The sequence below is a fragment of the Gavia stellata genome, chromosome 11 (genome assembly GCF_030936135.1).
Source record: "Gavia stellata isolate bGavSte3 chromosome 11, bGavSte3.hap2, whole genome shotgun sequence".
Taxonomy (NCBI): domain Eukaryota; kingdom Metazoa; phylum Chordata; class Aves; order Gaviiformes; family Gaviidae; genus Gavia; species Gavia stellata.
This window is the reverse complement of record NC_082604.1, coordinates 10,376,872-10,384,254: the sequence shown is the minus strand read 5'-3', so window position 1 is coordinate 10,384,254 and position 7,383 is coordinate 10,376,872.

Sequence of the window (7,383 nt, the reverse complement as noted above, 5' to 3'; positions counted from 1 at the left end):
ATTGAAAGAGCAAATTTTTAAATAATTTGTTGAAAATGGAATATGTTTTTCTTCTTTCAGCACTGTGGCTGATTTACTGTGGATTTACCTTCTCGATTAGTAGAAAAGTTTAACTGATCATATCAACTTCTCCACATGCACATTGCCCCCAAATTCTAAAGCTTCTTACCACAGTAAAATGCACTTATTCAGTGGGCTGCACTATTCTTTATAGATGGAAAAAAGTGTTGCTAGATGAAACCAGATAGTATCACTGTGGAAGACAGAGTTGTCCTAGAAATGCAATAGCTGGTGATTTGCCATTTCTGTAATGAGATGATTTCCAGAGCCCACTTCTCAGTCTGCAGATACAATGGCCAGTCTGGACCCTTTCAGAAGAGTTGGCCTCACTCCCTGAGCAGGTACATGCCTCCTGGTGGGGTAGGAGAGTGCGATGGCTATTTAGATATTGGGGGGGACAGCCATGGAGCAGCAGAGATGAGATGTGAAATCTTATGGGGGGAGCAGGGGGCTTCATTGGAATGCGTTGGAATCTGGAATGCCAGTAACAGGCTGACTGTCCTGAGCTGGGAAACCAGAGTCAGAAGGATGGGGAGAGTGGTAGGCTAAATAAGCAGCTGAGCTGTAGCTCTTCTAAAGAGCCACAGAAGTAGAGATAAATGAAGGCCAGAGGAGCATTAGAAAGGCTTGCCTGCAGACCCGTAGGAATTGGCGTTGGTGGAGAAAGCAGGAGGTTCCTGCTGAGAAGTTCAGAGGATGGCTGGACTGGCTCTTTCCGAAGAGGACCACAGATGAGCCTGAGAAGTAGTAGGTGCTGGGACCAGGATAGCTGATGTGTCAGTGTGGTGAGTTTGGGGTTGTTAAGGTTTGTGTGCTCTAAGTAAATGAGAGATGGCGAGTGTACCTGGGTCATCACACAGCACAGGAGACTAGCTATGGAGAGACTGGGAACAAACTGGGACTGAAGTGGGAGAGCAGGATGGGAAAACCAGTAATGCTGTGCCCTTTTCACAAGGGTGACCTGGTATCTACCAGGGGACATGGGAGGGAAAATTTTGTACTTCACATGGCAGAACAGAAGCACTGAAGAAATTGTAAGTGAACAGGTTGTATATAGCTTTTCAGATCGTTGCCATGCTGTAGTGGGTAGTGTTGTCCATGCAAACCCATGGAAGGTGTTATCAGAAGGAAATGGGGTTTGCGTTGATTTTGGCAGTGGTAGAGCTTGATTTACAGATGTTGACAGTGAGAGGTTCTGTATATACCCTGTCCAAAGCGATCAGAGATTGTGAACCACGTGTCTTTCTTCCCCATAGAATCACAGCCTGAGAAAAAGGATGCCCAAGGATAGCTGATTTGTTACTTTGGTCCTGTGGCACATCCTTCCTGGAGCTCTTCTTGTTTGACTTCTGCCTTCTGACCCTTTAAGATTCCAATGTTCGAGTTCCTATTAATTTTAAGGCTTGGAGAAGCTTAAATATTGAAAGCTGTGATTCTAATAAATTAATGACATTATAAGTATACCTAGCTTTCCTAATAACTCCAGATATTGGGAAATTTGAATTCTTCAGTGTCACGAGCCACTGAGTCTGGGATATGGGATAGAGCCCAGTTTGAGTATCACAGCTCATAAATAACCACCATAGGGTGGTTATTTATACTAGCAGGGGAAAAGGTATCAGCAAAGCAAATTGTGTTGCTTGCAGATGGAGCATATTTTGTATGGCATACAATAATAATTAAGGTCATCTTTCAGAGCAAAGTTGCTATTGAAAATTTGAGGAATATTGAAAATAGAGGAAATCAAACAGGAACTTGTGAAGTATAAGAATAAAACAAAATCAAAAGGAGGAAAGCAGTTAAAATCTGAAGAGAACACTGTTTCTGAGGCCTCAAGTCAAATGTTGATTCTACAAAAGATGGTTTTTTTCAGTTGCTCATTAAAAAGGGCCCTACTGAAGAGTTATTGTTCCCTGAGAAAACAGATGCATTGTGTAGTCAAATATCATATTAAAAAAGAAAAGGATTTCTGGAAAGACATGGATGCAAGAAAGCAACAAAGCCTGAAGAGGTTATTAAAAGCCACCCAGAGAAATTGGCCATGTGAGGTGTATTACAAAACTGAGAAGCAATCAGCAACAAGAAGCCTTCTGAGACGCCAAAGCCTAAGTTTGCACGTAATCCTGAGCACCCGGGAGCCTCTGATCTCCCTCTCCCGGAGGCCTCACCATGTGGATGAAGACAGCTGATCGCCCTTGCTCTGGCATTTCTGTGGCTGGAGGCTTTCTCTGTGGGAAGGGCTGGCAGGTTTAAAAACAAGTTTGAAAATTTTCCCTATTCTCCAGCCATGTTTTTTCTCCTAATTGGAAAGCGAGTGTAGTTTTTTTAAAAAAATAACTGATTCAGCCAGCCATTTAATCTCTTGCCTTCTGGACCCAGCAAAAAAGTGTGAGTTTGTCTGGAAGAATAATAATTGAAGAAAGATTAAGAATGGGGAACAACACCGCCTGTGATTAAATGATGGGCTGCGGAACCTTTCACCAGCCTAGGTCAACAGCAACCAGAAATTGTCCAGTGGGTTTTGGCATAAACTGTGGTCTCAGGATAGTGTCCAGGGGTAAGTATCAGCCCTCTGACATTCAAGGGCGGGTATTCCCTCCCTCAGGCTCTCTCATCAGAGTGCAAGCTGTCTGCTTGCCTGCCTTGGTGCTCATTAGTGATCACAGTGTTGTGGGGTCGGAAAAAGCACAACTGGTTGCTGGTCAAATAATGGGATTTCTTCCCTCGCTTCTGGCCTCTTGATCTGTGCTCAGGAGAGCTTGTCTAGACTCCTCGAACCTGCCAGCTCTGCAGGGCTGCAGCCAATTCCTTCTCACACGGCAAAGCGTTAGGGAGTTCTTGTAATGCCATAGCTTATTACGTTAGATGTGTCATTATTAATTATTGACAGAGCACTCAAAGATTGGATTGTGATATTTCTGTCCTTTGTTTCTTTTATAAGAAAAAGAGTAGTTTCTAAAGTTAGGTTTAAAAAGTTTAAAACTTTAAAGAGATGCCTGTTCTCCCATGCCTGAGGGACACGTTTGTTTTCTTCTAAGGTAAGGAATAAGTTTCTTTTCCAGCTTCCATCCTTGATCCGACACCACATGATTTACAAAGGGCTCTGTGTCCCTGTAAGCCAACACACCCGCTGACTCCCAGCGCATCAGCTATAAGCTGTTCTCACAGGTATGGTACCAAAGGCAGACAAGTAGTTCTGACTTTTGTGCAGTTATTAACTACTCCCTGTTTTTCAGAAGTGGCTAGCAGGCATCCTTAGAATTGGTCACAGCTCTAGTCGATGCTCGTAAAGATGGAAATACCTGTTGCACCCCCTGCTCTGGCAGCCTGATCTTGCCTGTCGCGAGCACCGTCCTTCTGTGCATTGCAGCAGGGATTCTGAGTGGTCCCATGAAGCTGTTCTGCATTTCGAGAACATGGCACTTTGTCTTCTCAGAGACAAAGACGTGCCTTTCTTTTAGATCTCAGCCTACTGGAAAAGAGGGTCAACCTGATTGTTTTGGAACAGATGGCTTCCTTCCATGTAGTGGCATCTCCCTGGCTAAATGGAGCCTGACTATACATAAATATCAAATGCAGCTATATGTGGATTGGTAAGTATAGTAGCAAATTACAGGGTTAGGAGAATTTAGAACTGCTGAAAAAATGACCAAATTTTCCCAAAAAATCAGTCAGCACTTTAGGTTACTAGTTTTCTTTATCTTCAATACTCATCCTTTAAACTAAGCTAAGCTGGCAGGTGACAGGTTATCCCAGTCCCTCCTGGGGAAAGTTCTCAGTGGAAGATGACTGGAAGCAACTACACAAGAAGAGCTTGATATATTCTGAGCCATCTCCCCCAGCGGATAGAGATTTAGTTGGGTTCTGTGGAAATGCGAACTAAACCAGATCTCATCTGGATGCTAAAACATGAGATTGACTGTGAAGCATGGGTAATGAGGCTAGGAAGAGTACAGGTGGATTAACTGGAACAGAAAGACTGACTTACTGTTCCTGGGTAAATGCATGCTGTTGTCAGTTTTGCTTGTTTCTTGCAGAATATAGGGAATGGTGTGCCCCACGTTCTTGTCGGTCTGTATTACAACATGCTTGGCGGGTGGGTAGCGGGGAGTGACCTACATGCCTTATGCAAGAGAGCGTTACTTGAGATTTCCTGTGTTTTTCAGGATGTCTGCATGCTTTTCCTGGTCCCAAAGAAACAATTTAGATGATATTAATTAATTATTTCAAATAATATCGTGCAGGAGGGAGGAGGACCATATGACCTCCAGAGGCCCATTCCAGCTCTATTTTCTATAGTTTTACGAAAGCGGGTGGCACCAGCAGCGAACGTCACTGATGCCGGCTATTTACCCCTGTGCAAAAGAGTAGCCCTGGCAGCGTGCGGAGAGCCCTGCCTTTCCAAGGGTGGCATTCAGAGCTCCTCCCTCCAGCTTTATCTCATTAGCTCTTTTCAGAAAATACAGCAGAAATGTAATCCAATCACTTTGGCGTTCAGAGGCCCTGGCTCAGCGTAGGGCACTCCAGCTCAGTAACGAGAGATGCTGCTTCGTGACTCATTTCCTCTCCTCGGTCACTGAGTCACTGTCCATTCTTATTGCTAAAAACTGCCTGAAAAAGTCTGAATGGATTTCTGGGCCCTTGGTGTTTTATCTAACTTTAGATGTGGAAGGAGGCACTTAAAGATGTGGGGGTTTGTCACCCCCTCCAAAACACCATGAACTGCGTTGGTATAGGTAGAGCTTTAGCAAGCGTGTTTGAAACCCTGGCTTAAAAATGTACAGGTTTTCTGTGGCTGCTAGGTCGTGGCTAGAAAAGGACTTAACCACAAATAAGAGGACTTCAAAGGGGTTTGAATCTGAGCTAGAGCTGAAATTCTGTTTCGTAGCTTGGGCTTGTTTCCAGAGCAGACCAGAACTCAGATCTGGATTTTAAATACCATCAATCTTGTAAGTCAAGTACCAAGTTCAAGTGTACAGTCAAGCAAGGACCTTGACCTAGGTCTTCCGGCTGTGCCCAGCTGTAGTTTACATGACTTTGTGTTCGTGCATCTGTGCAGGAGGGGAATGGCCACCCAGAACATCTCCACCCTGCAGATTTGGCAGCCCGTCACCTTTCCCTGCCCAGGTTTCGTTCTGACTATATCTTTGTGTTCCTCTTTTTAACTGCTGGTTCTGCTTCCAGAAGTGCTGCCCGCTCCCCACAAGTTTGCCTCTACTGGGGGGTTTCACTCACATCGACTGCATCCCACAAGTCTCCCTGGTCCAGCTGTAAGTCGAGAAGCTGACAAGGTCTCGGGACTGAGCCTGCTCAGCCTCTCCTCTGGCCCACGTAAAGCAATCCAAACATGGCAAGGGATTCAAGACGCTTTATAAGCAAACCCGGATCATTACAAAATAGAGTTTTTTGAAACAAACACTTGTGCTTATTTTAAGGATTTTTTTTTTCTTTCTTCTCTCAAAGGGTTTTTAATCTTTATCAGTATTAAAGCAATCCTGTTTTGAGAAATTCAGATCTTTCTCTTTTGAGATGGAAACTAATTTAACACAGTAAATCCCAGTATTCTGGCTCAATTGGTTAAACCTCTTCATAAATCCCAGGGAACAAATACCAGCAGAAGCATTAACAGACTGGAGCGAAGCTAGATGCATAATTTATTTTTCAATATCTTTAAGCTAGCCAACCCCCCAAATTTATATGTTTCCATCCTTTTTCTTGTGATTTGGTTATCGAATGTAATTGTTGTGTAGTGATGTGATATGTTGTAATATTCCTTCACTCAGTCCTGGTATTTAGTTTGAGTAGTTCCAAAGGAGACCTCCCAACCTACTTAGAGCAACCAGCCAGAAGGCAAAGTCATTATTCGGAGACCTGCTTTACGCAGATGTCCTTTCTGCTCCCAGGTAACAGCGATCCTAGTCATGAGAGTTGTTGACCCCCTCCCTATACTTGGCAGCATTCATCAACCCAACTGTTAGTCCAGAATAGTTTCTTTTGACTTTGTTAAGATTGAGTGAACATTCAAAGTGACCAAAAGCGAGTCAGACCCGCTGTAGAGCTGCTGCCTTCCTAGTCCTGTATTCCTGGTGCTTGCGTCTAACCTACTGCCCGCTGTGGCTGATAGCGGCCGCAGCCAGCAGCTTGGGCTGAGACCTTTGTTTACCCCAGCAAGTGGATACGTCCCCCCTGTAATAAACACACAGACCAGAATATTACTGTAAGTAGGCCCATTATGCGAGACAGCTAAGAAATTAGGGGAAAACAAAGCAAAACCTGGCTCCATAAAATCTGATTAGTAGTTTTTGCTAGAAAATGCTGGCAACACAAAGATTTTATTTGTGTTGTTTCATAGAGATCGGCTGAAATGAAATGACTGAAGCTGAACAAGGATTGACGTGTGTGCTTGATTTACATGCGCTCTGTCCAAAACAATCTGGATGTTCACGTGTGAGTTTAAATGTTCCCAAAATCTTTGCAGAAGCAAGTCCCTGAAAAATAACTTTCTAAGGTTGGTAAAGCATTTCCCCAGAGCTCATGGATATTTAAATCCCTGTTGTTTTGCTTTGCTCATTATAGGATGCATCCTTCTCTCTAGATTAAGATGTTTATGAGATATATACGGTCAGATAAGCACAAATAACTGAGATTGATTTATGAGTTACCGGCCCTCACTAACCCCTGATGATTGAGCCAGTCTTGGCGTCGTTTGGGTTGTATCTCCAGCACAGCCGCTTGGAGTTGTCTGTACCCTCCTACCCCCTCTGGGAAGGAGAAAGGACCATCCCTGAAGTCTGAACCTGGCTTCTGAATTTCTGCACTCTTTTAAGTTTGCTTTTATTGGTTGTATTTGAGACACCTCATGAAGGGACTTAGTAGTGGGTCATTGAATATCGCTGAATATTGGGGCTTCTTTGTTTGGTTTTAATTCTATAGCTGCATTTTAGTTAGCCCTCTTTTCCATCATTTAAGTCATATTAAAATACAATGTGTGTTTTGGAACAGAAAATTAAATGTAGCAAAGCAATTTGAAAACTAATAGCTATCAGGAGCTAAATTGAAGTCTGTGAGCAGCCTAGGGGTTTGCTGTTCTTGCAGACAAGTTTTCGGAAAACTCTGTGGCTAACATGCAAAAAGGTTGCATCATTGCCACAGCTCTGGCTGGCGAGACATACCATAAGAGCAGAATCCCGTTGCTTAGCAACTCGTGAAAGGTGATTAACTCTTTCCCAGCACTGCCCAATATTTGTACAGAAGCCCTCCTGAGGTATCTTTGTGGACAATAATTGAATATGAAGAAACTGCTCTAATATCTTTAGCTACTAG